We start from the raw sequence: 26,845 nt of genomic DNA, 5'->3' as shown, positions 1-26,845 counted from the left end.
TTTGACTAGACGGACCTTTGTTGGCAAAGTAATGTCTCTGCTTTTTAATATGCTGTCTAGGTTGGTCATAGTTTTTCTTCCAAGGAGCAAGTGTCTTTTAATTTCATGGCTACAGTCACCATCTGCCATGACTTCGAAGCCCAAGAAAATAAAGTCTGTCACTGTTTCCATTGTTTCTCCATCTATCTGCCATGAAGTGATGGGACCAGTTGCCATGATCTAAGGTATCTGAATGTTGAGCTTTAAACCAGCCTTTTCACTCTCATTTTTCATTTTCATCAAGAGACTCTTTAGTTATTCTTCACTTTCTGCCATGAGGGTGGTGTCATCTTTGTATCTGAGGTTATTGATATTAATTCTAGCAATCTTGATTCCAGCCTGTGCTTCATCCAGTCTGGCATTTTGCATGATTTATTCTGCATATAAGTTAAACAGTCAGGGTGACAATATACACAGCCTTGACATACTCCTTTCCCAATTAGGAGCCAGTTCTCTGGCCACTATTAAGTTTTCCAAATTTGCAGGCATATTGAGTACAGCACTTTCAAAGCATCATCCTTTAGGATTTGAAATAGCTCAGCTGGAATTCCATCACCTCCACTAGCCTTGTTTGTAGTGATGCTTCCTAAGGCCCATTTGACTGTGCACTCCAGGATGTCTGGCTCTAGGTGAGTGATCACACCACTATGGCTATCTTGGTCATTAAGATCTTTTTTGTATAGTTCTTCTGTGTGTTCCTGCCACCTCTTCTTAATATCTTCTGCTTCTGTTAGTTCCATACCATTTCTGTCTTTAATTGTGCCTGTCTTTGCATGAAATGTTCCCTTGGTATCAGTAATTTTCTTGAATAGATCTCTAGTCTTTCCCAGTCTATTATTTTCCTCTATTTCTTTGCATTGATCACTTAGGAAGGCTTTCTTATCTCTCCTTTCTATTCTTTGGAACTCTGCATTCACATGGATATACCTTTCTTTTTCTCTTTTGTCTTTTGCTTCTCTTCTTTCCTCAGCTATTTGTAAGGCCTCCTCAGGCAACCATGTTGCCTTTTTCCTTTTCTTGAGGATGGTTTTGATCATCGCCTCCTGTACAATGTTACAACCTCCATCCAAAGTTCTTCAGGCACTCTATGTGATCTAATCCCTTGAAACTACTTCTCACTTCCACTGTATAATCACAAGGGATTTGATTTAGGTCATACCTGAATAGTCTACTAGTTTCCCCTACTTTCTTCTATCTAAGTCTGAATTTTGCAATAAGGAGCTCATGATCTGAGCCACAGTCAGATCCAGGTCTTGTTCTTGCTGACTGTACAGAAATTCTCCAACTTCAGCTGCAAAGAATATAATAAACCTGATTTTGGTATTGACCATCTCATGACGTCCATGTGTAGAGTCATCTCTTGTGTTGTTAGAAGAGGGTGCTTGCTATGACCAGTGCGTTCTCTTGGCAAAACTCTGTTAGCCTTTGCCCTACTTCATTTTGTACTCCAAAGCCAACCTTGCCTATTACTCCAGGTTTCTCTTGACTTCATACTCTTGCATTCCAGTCCCTATGATGAAAAGGGCATCTTTTTTTGTTCTTTGTTCTAGAAGGTCAAGTAGGTCTTTATAGATCCATTCAACTTCAGCTTATTCGGCATTGGTAGTTGGGGCACAGACTTGGATTGCTGTGATATTGGATTGTTTGCCTTGGAAATGAACAGAGATTATTCTGTCACTTTTGAGACTGCACCCAAGTACCGTATTTCGGACTCTTTTGTTGACTATGAGAGCTACTCCATTTCTTCTAAGGGATTCTTGTCCACAATAGTGGATATAATGGTCATTTGAATTAAATTCACCCATTCCGTTCCATCTTGGTTCACTGATTCCTAAGATAGTGTTCACTCTTGCCATCTCCTGCTTGACCACTTCAAATTCACCTTGATTCATGGACATAACATTCCAGGTTCCTATGCAATAATGTTCTTTACAGAATCGGACGTTACTTCCATCACCAGTCACATCCTCAACTGGGCTTTGTGTTCACTTGGCTCAGCCTCTTCTAGATCTATTTCTCCACTGTTCTCGAGTAGCATACTGGGCACCTACTGACATAGAGTTCATCTTTCAGTGTCATATCTTTTTGCCTTTTCATACTGTTAATGGGGTTCTCAAAGCAAGAAAACTGAAGTTGTTTGCAATTCCCTTATCCACTGGACCACATTTTGTCAGAATGCTTCACTATAACCCATCCTTCTTGGGTGACCTATACAGCATGGCTCACAGTTCCTTGAATTAGACAAGGCTGTGATCCATGTGATCAGTTTCTTAGTTTTCTGTGATTGTGGTTTTCATACTGTCTGTCCTCTGATGAAAAAGGCTGAGTCTCATGGAAGCTTCCTAATGGGAGGGACTGACTGTGGGCGAATCTGGGTCTTGCTCTGATGGACAGGACCATACTCAGTAAATCTTTAATCCAATTTTCTGTTGATGGGTGGGGTTGTGTTCCTTCCCTTTAGTTTGGCCTCAGGCCAAACTATGGTAGGGGAAATGGTGGTAATGCTGACCTCCTTCAGAAGAACTTATGCCAACAGGTCCCAGCTTCCAGGACTGTTGTATCCAGCGGCCCTGACCCCATGGCAGGCCACTGTCAACCCAGGCCTCTGCTGGAGACTCGGACACTCAGGCAAGTCTGGCCAGCCTCTTGTAGGGTCACTGCTCCATTCTCCCGGGTCCTGGTGTGCACAAAGTTTTGTTTGTGTCCTCCAAGAGTTTGTTTCCCCAGTCCTGTGGAAGTTTTGTTTCCCCAGTCCTCTGGAAACAAGACTGCCAGGAGAAATATCAATTACCTCAGATATGCAGATGACACCACCCTAATGGCAGAAAGCAAAGAGGAAATAAAAAGCCTCTTGATGAAGGTGAAAAAGGAGAGTGAAAAAGCTGGCTTAAAACTCAACATTCAAAAAACTAAGATCATGACATCCAATCCCATCACTTCATGGCAAATAGATGGGAAAAAAATGGAAACAGTGACAGACTTCATTTTCTTGATATCCAAAAGTCACTGTGGACAGTGACTGCAGCCATGAAATTAAAAGAAGCTTGCTCCTTGGAAGAAAAGCTATGACAAATATAGACAGCATACTTAAAAGCAGAAACATCACTTTGCCAACAAACGTCCATATAATCAAAGCTACGGTTTTTCCAGTAGTTACGGACAGATGTAGAAGTTGGACCATAAAGAAGGCTGAGCACTGAAGAAATGATGCTTTCAAATTGTGGTGCTGTAGAAGACTCTTGAGTGTCCCTTGGACAGCAAGATTAAACCAGTCAATCCTAAAGGAAATCAGTCCTGAATATTCACTGGAAGGACTGACGCTGAAGCACCAACCTTTTGGCCACCTGATGAAAAAAGCCGACTCACTGGAAAAGACCCTGATAGTGGGAAAGACTGAGGGCAAGAGGAGAAGGGGGCGACAGAGGATGAGATGGTTGGATGGTATCATTGACTCAACAGACATGAGTTTGAGCAAGCTCCAGGAGATGGGGAAGGAAAGGGAAGCCTGGTTGCTGAAGCCCATGTGGTCGCAAAGAATCAGACATGACTGAGCAACTGAACCGTAACAGTTTTTGTTTTCTATATAAATTCATTTGTATATTTGTTCATACTGTACACATAAGTGATAATACTATTTGTTTTCTCTAACTACTTCATTAGTATGAAATTCATTAGGTCCATCCATCTTGCTGCAAATGGCAATATCCCATTCTTCATGGCTGAGTAATATTCCATTACATATATGTGTACGTGTGTATGTGCATGTATATACACAATGACATTTATCACTTCTCCTTAAATCAATCATCTGTTGATTGTCACTTGGGTTGTTTCCTTGTACCGGCTATTATAAATAGTGCTGCTATGAACACTGGGGTTCATCTATCTTTCTGAATTATAGATTTCTTTAAATATATGCCCAGGAGTGGGATTACAGGATAATACAGTAACTGTATTCTTACTTTTTTAAAGAAACTTCATACTGCTCTACATAATGACTGTACCAAATTACATTCCAACAACTGTGTAGAAAGGTTCTATTTTTTTTTTAAGCATCATCTCCAGCATTTATTATTTGTAGACATTTTGATGGCAGCCTTTCTGACCAGTGTGAGGTGATACCTCACTGTGGTTTTGATTTTACTTTCTCTAATAATTAGCAATGCTGACAATCTTTTCATGTGCCTGTTGGCCATTTGTACGTTTTCTTTGGAAAAAGTTATTATTGAGATCCTCTGCACATTTATTCATTGGGTTGTTTCTTTTTTTATATTGAGCTGTGGAAGCTGTTTATTTTGGATATTAACCACTTGTCAGTCACATCATTCGCAAATATTTTCTCCAATATCATAGTTTGTCTTGTTGTTTCCTTCACTGTGCAAAAAAAAAAAAAAGCTTTTCATTTAATTAGTTCCCATTTATTTTGCTTTTATTTATTTTGCTTTCAGAGACTGGCCCAAGAAAATACTGCTACGATTTATGTGCCAGAATGTTTTGTCTCTGTTTCCTTTTTGGAGTTTTATGGTATCATCTATGATATTTACAGTCTTCCCTGGTGGTGCTAGTGGCAAAGAACCCACCCAACACACAGGAGACGTTAAGAGACACAGTTCAATCCCTGGGTCGGGAAGATCCCCTGGAGGAGGGCATGGCCCACTCCAGTATTCTTGCCTGGGGAATCCCAAGGACAGAGGAGCCTGGCAGGTTATAGTCCGTGGGGCTCACAATGAGTCAGATACAACTGAAGAGACTTAGCATACATGCATGTCTTATATTTAGGTTTTTGAACAATTCTGAGTTACTTTTGAATATGGTGTGAGTATTCTAATTTCATTAATTCACTCAGCTGTCCAGCTTTCCCAACACCACTTGCTAAAGACACTGTCTTCTCCATTGTATATTCTTGCCTTCTTTGTTGTAGATTGACTGTATGTATGTAGGTTTATTTCTGTGATCTGTATTCTGTTTCACTGATCTATATGTCTGTTTTTGTGCCAATATCATGCTGTTTTGATTACTGTAGCCGTGGTTATGCCTCCTGCTTTGTGCTTTTCCTGAGGACTGCTTTGGCAATTCTGGATATTTGTGGTTACATGTAAATTTTAGGATTATTTGTTCAGTTCTGAGAAAAATGTTATGTGTATTTTCAGAGGGATCACATTAAAACTGTAGATTGCTTTGGATAGCATGGCCATTTTAACAATATTAATTCCTCCAATCAAAAATATCTTATTTCTTTGAATCATCTTCAGTTTCCTTTAACAATGTTTTATAATTTTCAGCATATAAATCTTCAGCTCCTCAGTTAAGCAAATTCCTAGATATTTTCTGTTGGAATTTTAAACAGGATTAATTTGCTCACTCATTCTGATATTGTATTGCTAGTATAAAGGAATGCACAGAATTCTAAATATAATCGTATCCTGCTACCTTTTAATTTGTTACTTCAGTTTTTGTATAGAGTCTTTATAGTTCTCTACATGCAGAGCATCATATCATCTGGAAATAGTCACAGTTTCACCTCTTCCCATCCAAACTGAGTATCTTATATTTCTTTCTTTTCTTGGGGTGGGGGCTGATTGCTGTAGCTAGGACTTCCAATTCTACTATAAATAGAAGTGGAAAGTGTGCATCTTTGTCTTTTCCTAAATTTATCAGGAGGCTTTCAGCTTTTCACCACTAAGTATTAATGTTGCCTATGGGCTTGTCATAAATAGCTTTTATTATGTTCAGATATGTTCACGCTATACCTACTTTGGTGAAAGTTATCAGTAATGGATGTTGAATTTCACCAAATGCTCTTTATGTGTTTATTGAGATGATCATATAATCAATCTATGTGCTGTATCACATGGATTTATTTCCATCTGTTGAACCATCCTTTTGGCACAGGAATGAACCCAACTTGACTGTGGTACCTAAGGCGATATCAGTCTTTTCTTTTTTGTAATGGATCAGGTTAATGGCTTCACCAGGTGAATTTGGGGGTGTTCTCTCTTCTTCAATCTTTTTGAGTAGTTTGAAGAGGATACGAATAAGTTCCTTATACGTTTTATAGGATTTCCCACTGAAGCTGTCCGGTCCTGGAATTTTGTTTGCAGGGAGATTTTGTTATAGACTCTATTTCACTTCCAGTGATTGGCCTATTCAAATTATCTGTTCCTTGTTGACTCAATTATGGCAGGCTGGATGCTTCCAAAAACTTGTCCGTTTCACCTAAGTTTTCCATTTTGTTGACGTAACTGTTCAAAATATTTTCTTCTTGTATTTTATATTTCTGCAGTATTGGTTGTTATCTCTCCTCTTTCATTTCTTATTTTGCTTATTTTGGTGCTCTCTCTTTTCTTCTTGGGGAGCCTGGTCAAAGGTTTGTCTATTTTGTTTATCCTTTCAAAATCAGTTCTCAGTTTTATTGATCTTTTTCTATTTATTTTAATCTCTATTTTACTTATTTCCTCTCTAATCTTTATTCTTCCTTCCTTCTACTGACTTTGGGGGTTTTGTTCTTATTCTTTTTTAAGATGGTAGGTAAGGTTTTTTATTTGAGAATTTTCTTTTTTCTGAAGGAAGGCCTGTATTGCTATAAACTTCCCTCTTAGATTAACTTTTGCTACATCCCATAGATTTTTGTAGGGTTATGTTTTTATTGCCTTTTGTCTCAAGGCATTTTCTGATTTTCACTTTGATTTCATCATTGACCTACTGGGCTTTTGTTTTTTTTTTTTTTTTTAGTAGCAAGTTGTTTAGTTTCCATGTGATAGCTTTATTTCCCATTTTTCTTCCTGTGGTTGATTTCTAGTTTCATAATATTGTGGTTAGAAAAGATACCTGAAGTAAGTTCTACCCTCTTAAATATGTTGACACTTCTTTTGTGACCTAGTATACAGCCTAACCTAGAAAATTTTCCATGTGAGCTTGAAAGAAAAACGCATTCTGTTTTATTCAGATGTCCTATAGATATCAATTAAGTTCAAATGGTCCACTGTGTCATCTAGGATGGCTGTTGCCTTTCTGATTTTCTGTCTACAAGATCTTTCCATCAATGAGAGAGCAGTGTAAAAAGTTTCCTACTTATTCTATAATAGTCAATTCCTATCTTAATGTCTCTCAGTATTTGCTCTATATATTTAGGTGCACATATCTTAACACGTATCATATCCTCTTTCAATACTAATCCTTTTATCATTATATAATTCCCTTGTCTTCTGTTATAGACTTGGTTTGAAAGACTATTTTCTCTGATGTGAGTATTGCTACCCTCATTTTCTTACCGTTTCTATTTGCATAAAATGTTTTTCCATCCCCTCACTTTCAATCACTTTGTGTCATTATCCTTGGTTATCTCCTCTATCTTGCATTACAGATTCTTGCTTTCTCATTCAACCTGCAACTCTATGACTTTTGATAAGAACATTTAGTACATTAACATTTAAAGTAATTATTGATAGATACGTATTTATCGTCATCTTAAACCTTGTTTTCAGTTGATTTTGTAGTTATTTATTCATTTCTTCTTTATATTTTTCCTTTTGTGGCTGGAAGGTCTTCTTTTGTATTATGGTTGAGTTCCTTTCTGCTTTTTGTGTAACTATTCTGTTTCTGATTTGTGTTACCATGATTTTCAATTATGTTAACCCAAACTATATCTACTTGCTTTAGCCTTATAGTCATATAGTTCAAACACATTCTAAAAAATTTACATTTTTTACTCCTCTCTCCCATATTTTGTGATTTCAATGCCCTATTTACATCTTCATGTTTATCCTTTTGCTGTTGATTTTATTTACAATGACTTTTATAAAATTTTTGGTTTTTTTTTAACTATACAAACTATGTACTGGCTTATTTAAGTGATCTTCAATCCTTTTATATATTTTCCTTTCCAATTGTGATTTTCCCTTTACTATAGAATCTTTTTTTATGTTTAAAGATGACCTTTCAATATTTCTTTTAGATTAGGTTTGTGTTTGTGTTAGTCGCTCAGTCCTTTCTGACTCTTGGTGACTCCATGGACCGTAGCCTGCGTAGGTCCTCCATTTTTCACAGAATTAAAACAAATAACTCTTTAAATTTCTATGAAAACACTGAAGACTCCATCTTAAGAAAGGAGAACAAAGCTGGAAGCATCATGCTCCCCTGATTTCAAACTCTATTACAGTAATAGAGCTCCAGTAACCAAACAGGGTATTGACATACAAAAGAGACACATGGAAACCAACTGACTAGAACAGAATGCAGAAATAAACCTATTCACGTATGGTCAATTAATTTATGAGAATGGAGTCAAGAATATACAATAGGGGAAAGACAAATTCACTCAATAAATGGTGTTTGGAAAACTGGACAGGAACATGCAAAAAAAATGAAACTAGACCACTATCTTACAATACACAAAACTTAACTCAAAACAGATTAGACACTTGAATGTAAGACCTGAAACCAAAAACCTATTAGAAAACATCATAAGTGGTATGCACCTTGCCATTGGTCTTGGCAATAATTTTTTTAATCTGACACCAAAAGCAAAGATTATTAATAAGAGCAAATATTAATAAATGGAGCTTCTTCAAACTAAAAAAATTTGCATAGCAAAGGAAACCATCCACAAAAATGAAAAGGCAACCTACTGAATGGGAGAAGGGATTTGCGAATCATACATATGACGGGTTAATATCCAAAATATATAAAGAACTCACACAGCTCAATAGCAAAAAAGCAAACAATCCAATTAAAAACTGGGCAGAGGACATGAATAGCAATATTTTCCAAATAAAACGTGCAAAAGGCCAACAGAAATATGAAAAGGAATCAGGGAAATGCAAATCAAAACCACAGTGAGCTATCACCTCAAACTAGTTAGCATGGAAAATTATTAATATAAAAAAGACAAGAGAGAACAACTAGAGGTGAGTACATAGACAAAAGGGAAGAAGGCACTGTTGGTAAGAATGTAAATTGGTGCCACTACTATGGAATATAGTATGAATGTCCTTCAAAATATTGAAATAAAACTATGGTATAATCTGGCAATCCCACTTCTGGGTATTTATCCAAAAACACTAACTGGAAAAGATATATGCATCCCCATGTTCACTAGCAACTCAGAAGGTACAGAATCTGCCTGCAATGCCAGGGACCTGGGTCCGAACCCTGGGTTGAAAGAGCCTCTGGAGAAGGGAATGGCTACCCACTCCAATATTCTGCCCTGGAGAATTCCACAGAGAAAGGAGCCTGGTGGGCTACAGTCCATGGGGTCACATAGAGTCAGACACAACTGAGCGACTTTTGCTTTCACATGTTCACTGCAGGATTATCTACAATAGGCAAGAAACAGAAACAACAGTAAGAATCCACGGACAGTTGAGAAAAGAAAATGTGGTGTGTTTATAAATGAAATATACTATAAAAGAATGGAATGGACAAGATGAATGGACTTTGATGGCATTATACTAAAACAGATTAAAACAAATACCATATAATCTCACTTATATGTGAAAGTTAAAAAAAAAAAACCACCACCAAGCTCATAAGATACAGAGAATAGATTCGTGATTGCCAGGGTCAACTGTTGGGAGTGGGAGAAATGGATAAAGGGAATCAAAAGGTACAAACTTTCAGAACTTACAGAAAATAAATAAGTCATGGGAATATAATGGACAGCATGGTGACTAGACAATATTTTATCATATAATTGAAAGTTGCTTACATACTAAATATTAAAAGTTCTCATCACAAGGGAAAACAATTTTGTGTCTATGTATGGTAATGGATGTTAATTAAACTTATTGTGGTGAATTGTTGCAGTATCTATAAACATAAAATAATTATGTTGTACTCTTGATATTAATTGTATCTGAGTTATAAAGTCAATTATATAACTCCATTTAAAAGGAAATTAAAATGATAAAAGATATTTCTGAAAAAGAAACAATTATAAAAAACTAAATCAGCCCAGGGGTAGGTAATAACAGCCACCTATGTTCTATTTGCAAGATTAACTAAAATTGATGACTTTTCTTATGGATCTATTGTTGGTGTTTAGTCACTAAGTCGCGCCTGACTCTTTCATTGCCCCACAGACTGTAGCCTGCCAGGCTCCTCGATCCATGGGTTTCCCAGGCAAGAATACTGGAGTAGCTTGACATTTCTTTCGCCAGGCTATCTTCCCAACCCAAAGGTTGAACCTCTATCTCCCGCAATGCAAGCGGATTCTTTTACCGTTGAGCCACCAGGGGAGTCCTTTCTTATGGAGAAGCAGAAGGAAAAAAAAAAAAGCTTACAGACAAAATAGTAAAATATAAAACATAAAATACCATATAGAAACAAGTGCAAAATTTAAGGAGAAAATGTTGTGATCAAAGTATATTCTGGCTAGTCTTTCAGGAGTAAGCATGTGAAAGACATTGTTGAACAAGAACTATTTCAGAAAATAAATCACCAATTTACTAATTTTGAAACAATTTCTAAACTAACTCTGAAATTAACAACAGCAAAACCTTTAGAGATGGAAATACCAGACCACTTTACCTGTCTCCTGAGACACGTGTATGCAGGTCAAGAAGCGACAACTAGAACCTTATATGGAACAACTGACTGGTTCAAAATTGGGAAAGGAGTAAGACAAGGCTGTATATTGTCACTCTGTTTATTTAACTTATATGCAGAGTACATTATGCAAAATGCTGGGCTGGATGAATCATAGGCTGGAATCAAGACTGCGGGGAGAAATATCAACAACCTCAGAAATGAAGACGATATCACTCTAACGGCAGAAAATGAAGAGGAACTGTAACAGCGTCAGTAAGGGTGAAAGAGGAGAGTGAAAGAGCTGGCTTAAAACTCAACATTCAGAAAACTAAGATCTGTCCCATCACTTCATGGCAAATAGCAGGGCGGGGGAAGTGGAAGCAGTGACATATTTTATTTTCTTGAGTTTCCAAATCACTGCTGATGGTGACTGAAACCAGGAAATTCAAAGATACTTGCTCCCTGGAAGGAAAGCTATGACAAACCTAAACAGCATATTAAAAAGCAGAGATACAACTTTGCCAACAAAGGTCCATGTAGTCAAAGCTACAGTTTTTCCAGTAGTCATGAACGGATGTGAGAGTTGGACCATAAAGAAGGCTGAGCGCCAAAGAAATGATGCTTTTGAATTGTGGTACTAGAGAAGTCCCTTGAGAGTCCCTTGGACTACAAGGAGATCAAACTAGTCAATTATAAAGGAAATCAACCTTGAATATTCTTGGAAGGACTGAAGCTGAAGCTCCAATCCTTTGGCCACCTGATGCGAAGCGCCAACTCATTAGAAAAGACTCTTATGCTGGGATTGAAGGCAAAACGAGAAGAGGGAGGCAGAGGATGAGATGGTTAGATAGCATCACCAACTCAACGGACATGAATTTGAGCAAACCCTGGCAGACAGTGAAGGACAGGGAAGCCTGGCATGCTGCAGTCCATGGGGTCATAAAGAGTCAGACATAACTTAGCAACTCAACAACAACAATGGCAGCTCAGGAGATCTGACCTTCACTTAGTTTGGACTACAGAAATATACCTGAATAAGTATGCCGCTGAGTGCTCACTTAACTATTCTATGACTCATCTCTGTCACCAGTTCTAAGCAACACGTTTATTCAGCTACATAGAAAGAATTATGGAGCTTGTCTGATAACCACTTCAAAGCATTAACTGTCCTTTTCCTGTGCCAGAACTTGGTAACAATTGCTAAACATTTTATCTGGTTAGAACACTAAGCTTGAGTAATTATTAAACTAAAATTTCTGCTTTAAAAAAAAATTGTTCAATCAGGCATAGATTCATAGAGCAATATAATGTCCATCTTTATTACCCACGATCTCTATTAATGATTTCCTGTGTCTCTAAAAAGTAGCCTGAATGAACTAATAAAAATAAATGGAAAAAAAATTTTTTTAAGTAGTAAAAATCACATAAGCCACCCACCAAGAGATATTATCTTTCCCAACCTCTTCTAATATTATCTATCTAGATCATATGTATATCCCTATGCTGCTGCTGCTAAGTCGCTTCAGTCGTGTCTGACTCTGTGCGACCCTGTAGACGGCAACCCATCAGGCTCCCCCGTCCCTGGGATTCTCCAGGTAAGAAGACTGGAGTGGGTTGCCATTTCCTTCTCCAATCCCTATGCTGTTTATACTCAAAAATTAATGTAAGTGGTAAAATCTTAACCAAATAAAAGTGCAGAGGAAAGGAGCACATTTTTTTAAGCTCTCCAATGACATACACTTACTTCCTCAGATTCTTCAATGATAATCCACGGTAATCATGGGAGTTTCTATCTTAAATTTCTAAATTTTGATGGGTAACATAGCCAACTTTGCTTTCACTCCCTGTTATTTCAATACTATAAAATAGGGAATTATCTACTACATGTACATTTTTTGCAGTTATTGTCCAAGAAATAGAAAATGGGAGTTTGTTAAAGAGCAATGATAAGAATTCGAGCCGCACTAACATTAAACAAAGAGTCTGCTTTTAGGAGCTCAAGTTCTGTATCATCTTATAAGGAAGCTAAATCTCACTAATGATAAACGAAAATGGAGTGAAGGAGAGGGAAGATCCTTACGTTCTGTCTGGCATAGAGTCAAGATTATTTTTATAACCAACTTTATGTTTTGTTCTTTAGTATATAAGGAATATACACATAACTCTGGTATCATTAGGCTGGTTCTCTGAAATTGTAGGAGCCAGTCACAGCGAAACATATATCAATGTTTTGCAATGCTTTTTTTTCTTGTAGGGTCTAAAGAGAGTAGATGAATCCTTAACATTTATAAAAGGCGATAAGCAAGACACCAGACTAACATTGTTAAGACTCCAAGTGATATGACAAATAATGACAAGCTAGAAGACTATGAAAATAGCTAGCTTTAGAAAAAGGTTCATTTAAATTAATCCCATATTACTTTCCATGGCTTATAAACATCTTTCCACTCTACTTGTACAACTAATGGCAGCTCTGACTCAGTAGTCAAACACAGTTTGATACAAGTTATGTGGCGTCAACTCTGAAATTGTCTTATTTCTATTCTAGCAGCTTTGTGACACCAACACAGCCAGAAAAGAAGTGCTGATCTCCAATTCCCTGACAAAAGATCAAAAGATAAGGTAAGATGACTTTTACCCCTGCTGCTACTCACGTTTCACTCGAATAATTTAATAGTAAAAATACCTAGCTCATTCTTAGCCTTTTTCAACTGCATTTTGCAAAATCCCTTATCTATAAACATGTCAATACCATATTTCAGTGGGCTAATATTTATTTAAAGTCAACCCCCTTCAAGAGAAGGCAGAGTAGGTAGAAAGACATATGATAGAGAGAGACAAGGGACAGATGTAGAAGGATGACTGAGTAGATGACCAAAAAAGAGACATATAGCTACATATCATTTAAATCCAATTTCAAACGACTAATTTCAATTTGATGGAAACTTTTATATAAGTAACTTTAAATGCAAAAGAATTAAAAACTTCCTTTTATTAACATTTGTCTTGGAAAAGATCCCCCAAGTCCTGAAGTTTCTTTTCTTCAGTTATGTCTCAACTTTAAGCCTGTGTTTTTCTTCATACTTATGGGAGGGGATCAGAGACATGAGAAGGGAAATTCTCATGTATAACTAGTTTCTTTGGAAATGCAAAGTTGAAAGAAAAAAATATGACAGTATTTGGCCATCTCCAATCTTCTAATTAACATCAGAACTTCTTTGTTAAATGACAGCTGACTTCTTGCCAGCAACAATGGAAACTAAGAGACAGTAAAATGGTATTTTCAGTGTGCTGAGAGAATACAACAATTAGTAACCAATACAGTATACTATATACTAACATAGTATATTACTATACTGTACAGTAAGGTACACAAAAGCCCAAGTCCATGTAGAAGATGCACACATCTGACAATGTACACCAGGCACGTGAACTAACTTACGTGATTGGACATGCAAACACATGTATGTAGGTTCGTGTGTAGGGGACTTACTGTAAATCAGAGGAGGTACTGTAAGTGAAGGGGAAAAGATGGACCTTTGACCAAATCATGGTGAGATTACTGGCCATCCACATGTTAATAAGTGAAACTGAACCCCTACCTTTACTGTATCAACACGAGCTGAGTTAAAGAAATACATTCCAAAGAGCAAACCTATAAAGTTTATAACGAGGCTACTGTTTTGTAATGAGACCTTCAAATTTTCAGTTTAACTTACCCAACTAATACAAGAAGGTAGCAACCTGACCAGAAATTGAGATTACTAAAGATCCACCAGATCCACAAACAAAACACTAAATTTGGTTTCTTACTTTTGTAGTATCAGAAAGAGAAAGCAAAAGATCCACAGCTTATAAATACAGTGATCATATAAATAAAAAAATACTGAATATTGGTACAAAAAACAGAAAGGAAAAAGCATGCTTTATTTTACATATTTGAAGATTTTTCAGAAAAATGAGAAAAAGGCATTTGTAAATAAAAACAAAATTAAAAAGTTAACTCTAAACTATTTTAGGAGTAAGTTTAGAATAAAAACTAATGGCTAAACTGAACCTAAACTTTACTGTAATCTTTTATAGTCCTAGGAAAAAATTACACTGTGTTTCCATGTTTTCTTTTTATATAATTTATTTTATTTGGAGGCTAATTACTTTACAATATAGTAGTGGTTTTTGCCATTGATTGACATGAATCAGCCATGGGTATACATGTGTTCCCCATCCTGGGCCCCCCTCCCGCCTCCCTCCCCATCCCATCCCTCTGGGTCATCCCAGTGCACCAGCCCCGAGCACTTGTCTCATGCATCCAACCTGGACTGGCGATCTGTTTCACCATAGATAATATACATGTTTCAATGCTATTCTTTCAAATCATCCCACCCTCGCCTTCTCCCAAAGAGTCCAAAAGACTGTTCTATATATCTGTGTCTCTTTTTCTGTCTCACATATAGGGTTATCGTTACCAGCTCTCTAAATTCCATACATATGCGTTAGTATACTGCATTGGTGTTTTTCTTTCTGGTTTACTTCCCTCTGCATAACAGGCTCCAGTTTCATCCACCTCATTAGAACTGATTCAAATGTATTCTTGTTAATAGCTGAGTAAGATTCCATGGTGTATATGTACCACAGCTTTCTTATCCATTCATCTGCTGATGGGCATCTAGGTTGCTTCCATGTCCTGGCTATTGTAAACAGTGTTGCGATGAACATTGGGGTACACGTGTCTCTTTCAGATCTGGTTTCCTCGGTGTGTATGCCCAGGAGTGGGATTGCTGGGTCATAAGGCAGTTCTATTTCCAGTTTTGTAAGGAATCTCCACACTGTTCTCCATAATGGCTGTACTAGTTTGCATTCCCACCAACAGTGTAAGAGGGTTCCCTTTTCTCCACACCCTCTCCAGCATTTATTGCTTGTAGACTTTTGGATAGCAGCCATTCTGACCGGCATGAAATGGTACCTCGTTGTGGTTTTGATTTGCGTTTCTCTGATAATGAGTGATGTTGAGCATCTTTTCATGTGTTTGATAGCCATCTGTATGTCTTTGGATTTCATGTTTTCAAGAAGTAGTAAGCTTAGGAAACAAAATTTAAAGAGTTTAAGATAAACATTCAAATTCATTTTGAGTAAGAAAAGTTTCCTAAAATCTCTGTGTGTAACACTATACTAATTAGACACTAAAGTTAGAGAAAAGTCTTCCATTTGAAAACTTGAATTATATATGTATCTTGCTTTATCTATCTTTATGAGAACTTGGTGACTGATGCAAGAGTAAAAACTCACTGTTCCTCATTTTTAAAGTGATATTTACTGAAAAAGTCAATAGTCAGCTAGTTAAATGCAGATAAAATTACCATTTTCCAGTATCTATTTAACAATTTTTATATAGACCTCCTTTCATCAATCTCTCTAAATAACTTTTTATTTTATCTCAATGAATGAGATAAATCTATACATTTCAATCACTAAAAAAATCTCTCAGTTAATTTTGTAGATTATAGATTGTTCCACAATTTGTAACATCTCAATTTTTAAAGGCAAAAGCCAGAAGAGAGAAAATTCAGTTCCAGGAGTACTCTCTGGAACTTTCACAAGCAAACCGTCCCAATATTTACTTGAAACCCAAATTTGCTCTCCCTTAGATAAACAATAGAAAAAGGAATTATCCTGGCCAACAATTCATTTGAAGCATGATGTCTATATACCTAAATTAGTATAAAACTGGAAAAAAAAAAGAAAAACAGCTTCTGTGTCTCGGTTCAGAATCACACAGCAGCTGTGAAAAGGGTTTTATTCTTCCACTTCTAAGTCAGTACATCAAAACATTCACCCAGAAGCTTGCCAGCAACTTCCATACTAATTGTAGAAATGCCAAAGCTAAGAAATGACAATAGCCACACACATTCACTTGGACTACTAAGCCTGGGCTATTTACAACTGGAGAAATGATTCCAATCAGAAAATCAAAGAGGATAGATTAAATAAGGTGTGCAACTCCAAAAATGTTATTGACTTAACTGCATATTGTTTTATTCAACTTAACTCATAAAAATAATGACTCTAATTTCATGAGCTGTTTTTTATTCCTTTTGATAAAACTAAGCATTGAGTATTTATGCAATGCATGTCAAACACTGGGTTATTTTACTCTTGTGGTCTTTGTTTAAAAAAAACCTTCAGTATCCGTTATAAATATAATTCAGTATCAAGTCCATTTCTTATAATTGAGTGGTCTTAAATTTTTAACGTTTAAAAAACAAATAATAAATGCAATTTTCTTCCATTTCAACTTAAATGAAAATATCTAGGGTGAAGTAATTATTTATTGATGAAAGAAGGAAGGAAAGAATATATATGACAATGGTTCTAAAAAAAGCTAACAGACTCCCACAGCACAAAGAATTTCTTTTCATGATCAAGAGAATCTCAATCCAATTGAGTGTCCTACAGCTTTCTGCTTATTAAAATTACCAAAATGGAATCCATTACAAGTTTGTTATAACTCATAACAGTATATCAGTATACTGTTTCCATCACAACAAATACAACAGAATATTTAATCGAGACCATTAATATTCTATAAAGATGCTATTTGATGCTACTGTAAAATACTAAAGTGTTAGTAGTGAGAAGCAATAGGAGAAATCATGATGAATCACTGTCATATTATTAGAAACCCTTCAAAAATCTGTACTTTGATGGTTAATTTAGTAAATCAAAATTCATGAAACTTGAATGTAAAAATTATTTCAAAGAAAAATACTTTTTCCCTAAAAACTTAAACACTGATATCTTTATAATTAGACAAAACAATCCCCTCCTTTTTATGTGCAATGTAATACTATTTTATTTATGAGTGAAAGTCTATCAGTGGTGTCTGACTCTTTGTGACTCCAGGCCAGAATACTGGAGTACGTAACCTTCCCCTTCTCCTGGGGAACTTCCCGACCCAGGAATCGAACCTAGGTCTCCCACATTGCAGGCTGATTCTTTACCAACTGAGCCACAAGGGAAGCCCATTTTATTTATAGTATAATTCCTATCCTTTTAAAATAATTTAGCTGTTTAGGTCACTTCAGGTTGCAATGGAGAAGTTAGATGTCTATGCCATATAGAATTTTTATAGAATCCTAGTAGATATCTAACAGCATTTTTTAAATAACCAGGTTTTGAGTAGTAGCTGAGAGATCTAACCATGTTGATAAAAATAGTCAGAAGAATCTATAATTATTGTATAACCTCAGTGGTTTATTTTCAGTGTATACCATCACTGATGATACCATGATATCATAACGCTCAATCTTAAAAAGTATAAAGTCTAGCTCAAAAAAAATGAGTAAGTGGAGAACTAATATTTAAGTGAGACCAGAAAGAAAAAAGGAAAGAAACTCCAGCCATAGTAGGCAACATAACCAGGATTGTCATCATGAAAATAAAGTGCTGAGGTTATACAATAACTATAGATTCTTCTGGCTATTTTATTAACACAGTTAGATCTCTCTGCTACCACTCAAAACCTAATTATTTAAAAAATATTGCTATCTACTGAAGAAGTGAAGTTGCTCACTTGTGTCCAACTCTGCGATCCCATGGATTGCAGCCTACCAGGCTCCTCCATCCATGGAATTTTCCAGGTAAGAGTACTAGAGATGGGTTGCCATTTTCTTCTCCAGGGGATCTTCCTGACCCAGGGATTGAACCCAGGTCTCCCACATTGCAGGCAGATGCTTTACCCTCTGAGCTACCAGGGAAGCCCGCTAAAATTCTATATGGCATAGACACCTTCTAACTTCTCCATTGCAATCTGAAGTGACCTAAACAGCCAAATTATTTTAAGAGGATAGGAATATTTAATTGTGATAGTATACTACAAAATTTAACCACAGTGAAGGTGACGTAAATCAGGAGATGATTAATAATGATTTCTTGAACATCTACTATGAGCCTGGTTTTATATATATGCTTTCATTTTAATTCTCGCAACTGTACTCTGGAATAAGCATTGTTAGCTCTATAATGGAACTAACTAAAGAATCAGAAGCCTGAATGAAGTAAACAAAACACCCAAGGTCACACAGCCAGTAAATGGCAAGACCATCTGATCTGAATATTCATGCTCATGTAGCCCAACAGTGTCTCTAAAAATATTTACACTTGCCCCACTTTTCAAAATGTTTTAAGAAATTTACACATTGAAAACAATTTAAGATAGCACACACATGTACACACATACACATACACACAAATTAAAAGGAGCCATATAATGGATGTAACTAAATGCAGACATTTAAGATTATTTATTAAATAATTTTGAGTCCTTTGAATAAGCCTCCAGGTAAAGAGGTCTGGCCAGAAAGTTTTAGGCTTGTATGTCATAATATTTAAAGCAGTGACTGTAAAAACAAGCTGTACTGAGTATAATATTCAGGTAATGGCTCCAAAGTCAGCCATAAAACAAACCCATTGGCATTTCTTCCAAACTCGCTTAACTACAATATAACTACTGTAATGGAAAAGTGAATATTATATGAGATCTAGTCAAGGAAATAATATGCACTCTTTTAGGAAATGACAGAATAGAAAAGGCTTTCAGCCCCTTCAAACTCTACCTAATGAACATTCACTGTGAGAAGATGACCCACATGTTTTCAAAACAAAAGATATTAGTGAGCAATGATAATCACTCATTCAGAAAATATCAAATACATACTATAAAATGCCTAAATAAAGAGACCTGTAATATAGCTTGAGATACAAAACATACAATTAATAATAATGCATAATAGTAGGTGTGAAATGAATACTAACAATAAGAAACACTCTTAAATTCATAGGAGGCAAAGATTACTGGATTTGCCAGGCATTTTCATCAAACTTCTAGGCTTGAAGTAAAAAAGAGGTAACTTAATGTAAAGAAAATTATTACATCTTAATGAACGATTATATCACAATTGCATAATTATGAAAAGCTAACTCCTTAAGTTGAATTTTAAAAAGCTTCTTTTCTTCTAGAATCATGAGACTTAACAATCCTTAAGACTTAATTTTAATATTCCTATGGAAATTAATTCAACTTAGCTATTAAAGCAAATCACAGAGTCGTATATGGAGAGAGCCAAGTATATGGATTTCCCTAACAGACAATATTCAATTTACACCTCTGCCACTTACACCTCATCCATACGTGACCACTGGCTTCCCAGGTGGCACAACGGTAAAGGATTCACTTGTCAATACGGGAGATGCAAGAGACGCGGGTTTGATCATTGGGTTGGGAAGATCCCCTGGAGTAGAAAATAGCACCCCACTCCAGGATTGGTGCCTGGAGAATTCCCATGGACAGAGGAGCCTGGCAGGCTACCGTCCATGGGGTCGCACAGAGTCAGAAAAGACCGAGGGACTAAGCATAGCACAGCACAGTACTACATCTGCTGAAGGGAAGAGAGAGACAGGAAACGGAGAAAAATACATTTATCTACGATCTCCAAGTCTTTATGGTATCCACTCACAGAAATATTATATTCAGAAAAGTGCATACAAATTAATGAAAGAAATTATATATTATTCATTTAATGTTTCTGAGTAATTTTTATGGTATTTAGTAATAAAGATAATTCTCTTTTATAAACCTTCAATAAGATGAACTATTAATTTTGTCAATGATATAGATTTTGCACATATATATATATATATATATGTCAAACAATATGAAGAAACAAGTCAGAGAAAAAAGAAATCAAAATTGGAAAAGAAGATGTAAAATTCTGTGTGCAGGTGACATGATACTATACATAAAAAATCCTAAAGAGACTACCAGAAAGTGAGCTCATTAATGAATTCAGTAAAGTTGCAGGATACAAAATTAGTATGCAGAAATTTTTCTATACATTAATAAGAAAAGATCAGAAAGAAAAATTAAGGAAACAATCCCACTGACCATTGTATCATTTTTTTTTTCAATCCCTACAAATAAAACCTACCCAAGGAGGCAAAGGAGAACTAAAGAGCCTCTTGATGAATGTGAAAAAGGAGAGTGAAAAAGTTGGCTTAAAGCTTAACATTCAGAAAACTAAGATCATGGCATCTGGTCCCATGGCGGAGAAACAGTGGAAACAGTGGCTGACTTTATTTTGGGGGGCTCCAAAATCACTGCAGATGGTGATTGCAGCCATGAAATTAAAAGACGCTTACTCCTTGGAAGAAAGCTATGACCAACCTAGAGAGTATATTAAAAAGCAGAGACATTACTTTGTCAACAAAGGTCCATCTAGTCAAGGTTATGGTTTTCCCAGTAGTCATGTATGGATGTGAGAGTTGGACTATAAAGAAAGCTGAGCGCCGACGAACTGATGCTTTTGAACTGTGGTGTTGGTGAAGACTCTTGAGAGTCCCTTGGACTGCAAGGAGATCCAACCAGTTCATCCTAAAGGAGATCAGTCCTGGGTGTTCATTGGAAGGACTGATGTTGAAGCTGAAACCCCAATACTTTGGCCACCTGATGTGAAGAGCTGACTCATTGGAAAAGACCCTGATGCTGGGAAAGATTGAGGGCAGGAGCAGAAGGAGATGACAGAGGATGAGATGGTTGGATGGCATCACCGACTCAATGGACATGAGTTTGGGTAAACTTCGGGAGTTGGTGATGGACAGGGAGGCCTGGCTGTGGTTCATGGAGCTGCAAAGAGTCAGACATGACTGAGTGACTGAACTGAACTGAACTGAAGGAGGCAAAAGACCTATACTCCAAAAACTGTAAGATACTGATCATGGGAAATGAAGATGACACAAACAGATGTAAAGATATATCATGGTCTTGGGCTTCAAGAATTGATACTGTTAAAGTGACTATACTACCCAAGGTAATCTACAGAGTCAATGTCCATTGCTATTAAATTATCAACAGCATTTTTCACAGAACTAGAACAAGTAATTTTAAAATTTGCATGGAAACACGAAAGACTCCGAATAGCAAAAGCAATCTCGAGGAAGAAAAATAAAGCTGAAGGAATCGTGCTTCCTGACTTCAGGCTACACTACACAGCTACAGAAATCAAAATATCACGGCCCTAGCATAAAAACAGAAATACAGATCAATGGAACAGGATAGAAAGCCCAGAAATAAACCCACAAACCTACGGCCAATTAATCTATGGCAAAAGAGGCAAGAATAGATAAGAGAAAAAAAGATAGTCTCTTCAATAAGTGATGCTGGGAAAACAGGAGAGCTACATATAAAAAAATGACAGTAGAATATTCTCTAACACCATACACAAAAATAAACTCAATATGGATTAAAGAACATTCTCTGACCTAAACAGTAGCACTACCTTTTGGGCACCATCTCCCAGAGTAACGAAGATAAAAACAAAAATAAATAAATGGGACCAAATTAAATTCAAAAGGAATTTGCACAGCAAAGGAAACCATTTTAAAAAAAAAGAAAAGAAAAGACAACCCAGGAACTTGGAGAACATATTTGCAAAAAATGCTATCAACAATGAATTAATTTCTAAAATATAAACAGCTCATACAGCTCAATATATTTAAAAACTAAAACAAAAAATGGGAAGAAGATCTAAATAGAAATTTATTCAAAAATGACATACAGATGGCCAACAAGCACACAAAAAAATTGCTCAACATTTCTGATTATCAGAGAAAGGCCAAAACTACAAGATATCATCTCATATGATCAGAACGGCCATCACCAAATAATCTACAAACAGTGAATGCTAGAGAGGGTATGGAGAAAAAGGAACCCTCCTACACTATTGGTAGAAATGTAAATTGGTACAGCCACTTTAGAGAACAGTATGGAGGCTCCTTAAAAAACTAAAAATAGAGTTACCATATGATCTGTGGGCCCCACTCCTGAGCATACATTTGGAAAAAATTACAATTTGAAAAGATACATTCACCCCAGTGTTCACTGTAGCACTATTTACAATAGCCAAGACTTGGAGGCAATCTAAATTGCCATCTACAGATGAATGGATAATGAAGATATGGTATAAATAAACAATGGAATATTGCTCGGCCATAAAAACAATGAAATAATGCCATTTGTAGTAACATAGATTAATCTAGAGATTATCATACTAAGTGAAGTAAGCCAGACACATAAAGACAAATATCATATGATAGCACTTATATGTGGAATCTTTTTAAAAAATGATACAATTGAGCTTCTTTACAAGACAGAAATAGAGCCACAGACAGAGAACACAAGCTTATGGTTACCCAAGGTGAAACTTAGCGGGTGAGGGGGAACAAATTAGGACTTTGAGATTAACATATACACACTACCATGTATGAAATAAATAACCAACAAGGAGCTACCATACAGCACAGAGAACTATACTCAATATTTGTAATAATCTACAAGGGAAAAGAACCTGAAAAAGAATATATATACACATACATACATATATAAATATATACACATACATACACATATATGAATAACTGAATCACTTTGCTACACCTAAAACACAACACTGTATATCAAAAATACTTCAATTTTTTTAAAAAACAGTGTCTAGAGATGCTATCTTGCTACAATGGAAATGTAGAATATAATAATTATACATGAACTGTGGTGAGAAGAGGAAAGAATGGTGCCTATCTTCAATAGAAAGTAGTTTTTTTCAATAGTTTCTTAACCACTTAGCAAACAGCTCGTGTTTTCAAATCTCCTAATCATGTGCCATTTAAACTTTTTTTTTCAAAGAAGGCATCATTCACATGTTCTTTACTTGCTATAATTTTTTAAATCTTGAATTTCATCAACAGTTTCATATTAAATCATTATTGTGCACCACTAATTTTATAAAGCTCATTATTACTTAAGTGTAATCAGTTTAAGAGAGCCATTTGTAATCATTATACAAGAGCTATTATTATTATGGCTTCCTTCTCTAAGACAAGGTTTATAAACACATTCTTTATTGAAGGTTTTCTAACACCAAAGCTATTATAAATCAAGGCGATAAGGTGCCCTCAGAAAGGCATGAATGGAATCTGATGTAAACTAATCAGTCATATTATTATTAATTTGAACAACAAGTATATTAACAGAATGCCAATTGGTCTGCATGAAATCTAGGATGAGAAAAAGATGCCAAAGTGGAAGACTTGTCCATGTGTTTCTGGCATTGAAAGGTTAAAGAATTCCCTGAAAAAAAAAAAGCAGTGGAAGAGTACTTGACTTGGTAGATCTCCTTCCAGATTGGAAGTAAATGGAAAATGAATATTTAAATATTACCAACTATAATACCAGACTACCTTACTGTCTCCTAAAAAACCTGTATGCAGGTCAAGAAGCAACAGTTAGAACTGAACATGGAACAACGAACTGGTTCCAAATTGGGAAAGGAGTATATCAAGGCTGTATACTGTCACCTTGCTTATTTAACTTATATTCAGAGTACATCATGCAAAATGCCAGTCTGGACCAATCACAAGTTGGAATCAAGACTGCAGGAGAAATATCAACAACTTCAGATATGCAGATGACCCCACTCTAATGGCAGAAAGTGAAGAGGAACTAAAAAGCCTCTTGATGAAAGTGAAGGAGGAGAGTGAAAAAGTTGGCTTAAAACTCAACATCCAAAAAACTAAGATCACGGCATTTGGTCCCATCACTTCATGGCAAATAGTAGGGGGAAAAGTGGAAGCAGTAACATACTTTCTTTTCTTGGGCTCTGAAATCTCAGCAGACAGTGACTGCAGCCATGAAATTAAGACACTTGCTCCTTGGAAGGAAAGCTATAACAAACCTAGATAGCACATTAAAAAGCAAAGACATCACTTTCAAGCCATGGTTTTTCCAGTGGTTATGTAGAGACATGAGGGTTGGACCATAAAGAAGGCCAAGCAATGAAGAACTGTTGCTTTCAAACTCCCAATAAGAACTGGGAGAAAAATCAAATTTATAGACTTGAAAATTGAGAGCCATCACCTGGACATTAGTCACCCCAGTAAAGTTAAACCATCCAATGAGGTCCTATTGAACAGTTATCCTGTATCTCTCCTTAAATGTCAATCTTCTCAATCAAGTATTCAAGTGAAAGAGTACTTGACTTGGTAGATTTCCCTCCAGACTGGAAATAAATGGAAAATGAATATTTAAATATCACCAACTATAATACAGACCACCTTCTAGTTACATATATGTATAAGTCACAGATAGTGATGCTCAAGATAGCTCCTTACAACAAAGAACTATCCAGTCTAATAAATCATACTGCTGAGAATAAAAAAATCCATAGTTAGGAGAAAAGAAATAAGGGCTCTCTCTACCACTTATCAGAGAAGGCAATGGCAACCCACTTCAGTGTTCTTGCCTGGAGAATCCCAGGGACGGGGGAGCCTGATGGGCTGCCGACTATGGGGTCGCACAGAGTTGGACACGACTGAAGCGACTTAGCAGCAGCAGCAGCAACTACCACTTATTAGTTTAAAACTTTCTTGAACATCTCTAAATTTAAATTCCCTCATTTGTATAAAAGGGAAGAAAAACTACTTTTAAATTTATATAACATTTGCCCCATTTAGTATACAGTTCTTTGAATTTTGATAAATACACAGTAATGTAACCACCACCACCATTAAGATGAGGATTTCCACCGTCATAAAGCTTTCCTTTGTGCTGTCTATTTGCAGTTGAACAGCAGCCCCACACCTGGTGACTCAGGGTTTGACATCCCTGTAATTTTCCCTTCTCTACAATGTCAAATAAATGTTATTATCCAATATGTAGTCTTTGAGTCTGATTTATCCCCTTAATGGATCTGAGATTCAAACATGTTATGGTCGTGTATATATGAGTACTTCAATCTGATTTCAGTATTGACCACTGGTGAAATAAATGGTCAATATCCATGTGTAAAGTTGTCCCTTGTGTTGTTGAGAAAGGGTGTTTGCTATGACCAGTGCATTTTCTTGGCAGAATTCTGTGCTCTTTGCCCTGCTTCATTTTGTACTCCAAGGCCAAACTTGCCTGTTACTCCAGGTATCTCTTGACTTCCTACTTTTGCATCCCAACCCCCTATGATGAACAGGACATCTTTTTTTGGTGTTAGTTCTAGAAGGTCTTATAGGTCTTCATAGAACCATTCAACTTCAGTTTCTTAGGCATTAGTGTTTGGGGCATAGACTTGGATTACTGTGATACTGAATGGTTTGCCTTGGCATCGAACAGAGATCATTCTGTTGTTTTTGAGATTGCCCCCAAGTGCTGCATTTTGGACTCTTTTGTTGATTATGAAGGGTACTCCACCATTTCTTCTAAGGGATTCTTGTCCACAGCAGTAGGTACAATGGTCATCTGAATTAAAATTGCCCATTCCTGTCCAGTTTAGTTCACTGATTCCTAAGATGTTGATGTTCACTCTTGCCATCTCCTGCTTGACCACATTCAATTTACCTTGATTCATGGACCTATCATTCCAGGTTCCTATGCAATACTGTTCTTCACAGCATCAGATTTCACTTTCATCAGCAGACACAGCCACAACTGAGCATCGTTTCAGCTTTGGCTCAGCCACCTCATTCCTTCTGGAGCTGTTAGTAACTGTCTTCTGCTCTTCCCCAGTAGCGTGCTGGACACTTTCCAACCTGGGGGGCTCATCTTTGGTGTCATATCTTTTTGCTTTTTATACAGTTCATGGGGTTATCACAGCCAGAATACTGGAGCAGTTTGCCATTCTCTCTTCCATCAGACCACATTTTGTTAGAACATTTCACTATGACCTGTGTGTCTTGGGTGGCCCCACTTCACTGAGTTACACAAGCTCCTTTGCCGTGACAAGGTAATGATCCATGAAGAGCTAGAAGTTTATCCCTTTCATCAAATCTAAGAAGCTTTCAGCTATTACCTTTTCCTTTTTTACTGAACCCAACTTTTTTTCCTCTCCTTCTGGGATTTTGATGTCATAAATTTTAGAACCTCTAATATTGTCCCGTAGGTCTCTTAGGATTAGTTAATTAAAATCTTTTTTTTTTCTTTTTTGGATAATGTCTATTATTTGAGTAATTTCTACGGATCTATTTTCTCCCTTCTGCTAAAACATCTATGCAAAGTTTTTTGTTTTTTTTTTTTTTTTTTGCTTTTTTAAATTTCAGATAGTGTTAACTTTCAGTTATAAAATACTCATGTGGTTCTTTTTAGACTTTTCATTTGTTTTTGCTGAGAACATCTATCTTTCCATTTAAGAGTATTCATGTTTATCTCTTGGATTATGGTTATAAATGCTGTTTTAAATTCTTTGCCTGA

At 36.3% G+C, this 26,845-nt stretch overlaps 1 protein-coding gene and 1 long non-coding RNA gene across 3 annotated transcripts in view; one reads left to right on the top strand and one right to left on the bottom strand.

Annotated features, from left to right (window-relative positions):
• Positions 1-26,845, bottom strand: part of SLC2A13 (solute carrier family 2 member 13) — a 487,541-nt gene that overhangs the window by 418,128 nt on the left and 42,568 nt on the right. The gene's annotated exons all lie outside the window — the stretch shown is intronic.
• LOC122683278 lies at positions 1,866-26,231 on the top strand. The gene is made up of 3 exons (XR_006337668.1): positions 1,866-2,022; positions 3,609-3,613; positions 26,103-26,231. It is a non-coding gene; the product is annotated as an uncharacterized LOC122683278 (long non-coding RNA).

The sequence above is a fragment of the Cervus elaphus genome, chromosome 3 (genome assembly GCF_910594005.1).
Source record: "Cervus elaphus chromosome 3, mCerEla1.1, whole genome shotgun sequence".
Taxonomy (NCBI): domain Eukaryota; kingdom Metazoa; phylum Chordata; class Mammalia; order Artiodactyla; family Cervidae; genus Cervus; species Cervus elaphus.
Note: the sequence above shows the minus strand (reverse complement) of the source record. Positions and strands in the feature narration are given on the sequence as shown.